We start from the raw sequence: 1,486 nt of genomic DNA, 5'->3' as shown, positions 1-1,486 counted from the left end.
GGATAATGGTCCTGCTTATGTCTCTAGGAAAATGAAACGGTTTTTTGATTATTACAATATCAAGCATGTTACAGGCATACCATATAATCCTACAGGTCAGATAGTTATAGAAAGATCAAATCGAACTATAAAGGATATGTTGAACAAACATAAAGGAGTGGAAAACACCCCCAGAAATAGGTTACATAATGCTTTGTTAACATTGAATTTTCTCAACGCTAATGAGAAAGGAACAATGGCTGCAGAAAGACATTGGATAATGGAAAAGTCTACTGAACTAAATCAATCAATTTATTTCAAGGATATGCTGACCTCACAATGGAAGCCAGGAGATGTGCTGCACTGGGGAAGGGGTTTTGCTCTTATCTCCACAGGTGAAGAAAAATTGTGGATACCATCAAAATTAATAAAGGTTCGGTTTGAAGAAGAGAAGCCACTTGGAAAAGATAAATAACAAATCATTCACAAGGATGGCGAGCATACTGATGGTAAGGAATACAAATAAGTTGGGGGCAGGGTTCTTTTCTTATCTCCACAGGAAAATACCCATCTTCATAGAATTTAAGGGACCCTGACTATTTCATTGCTGATGGACGAAAAGTAGTTACGACCCACTAAGGATCAGCAATAAAACCATATATGTAATGTAAGTATTAATTATATATATATATATATGTTTTATCAAACATTTCTTTATTAATATGTAGAGCTGGTTTTGGAGTTGGACTATGGCTCAGTCCCTCTTCAATTCCAAGCCTGTTGATAAGAGATATTTCAGAGTTTCTGTCTCAGGTCAGGAGCCATGAAATGGGACAGAATAAGAATAATTATATACTTGATACACTTTCTTTGCCTTTCCTCACATCTGTGTCTTACTTTATATGTCAGTATATGTTCTTGTTGTTAATGTTTAAAATTCCCATAACAAGCAATGAATTTTACTACAGTAATCTTTAAAGTTTCCAAAATGAAGATGAGGCCACATGATATCAACTCAATCTGGTTTTTATGACATCAAGAATTTTTTTTAAGCGCTAAAATTAGAACTGTTTTTTGGTACCAACTGCACGAGACAATTTCAAATGGTGCACATTTTTGACAACCCTCTGGCCGGACCTTCTCCAAATTTTCAGAGACTAGTTACAATTTTCTTAGGTCAAATGTTAATTTGGGAAGTTTACCATCATTTGCTTTCACAGGACCCCCTAAGAAGAACGTCTCCCCCATGTCATCTATAAGCAATTTTAGAGGACGATGTCCCCTCTCCCAACAGAGTTTGCCCTCAGGGTTAGGGACATCTTTTAGTGGTTGGTTTAGGGTTGAGGTTATGGGGGAGATATTTTATGGAATTAGGGGTATTTAAAAAAAGGGGGGATTAACTGGTTTGATGGGATGATTGGTATTTGTGAATTACTGTTTTTAGAAAATTGTATTGGTACTGTTTCTTGTATATTGATATATTGAATATTGAATGTGACTGTTCCTA

Source organism: Microtus ochrogaster, unplaced genomic scaffold (genome assembly GCF_000317375.1).
Source record: "Microtus ochrogaster isolate Prairie Vole_2 unplaced genomic scaffold, MicOch1.0 UNK14, whole genome shotgun sequence".
NCBI lineage: Eukaryota > Metazoa > Chordata > Mammalia > Rodentia > Cricetidae > Microtus > Microtus ochrogaster.
Note: the sequence above shows the minus strand (reverse complement) of the source record.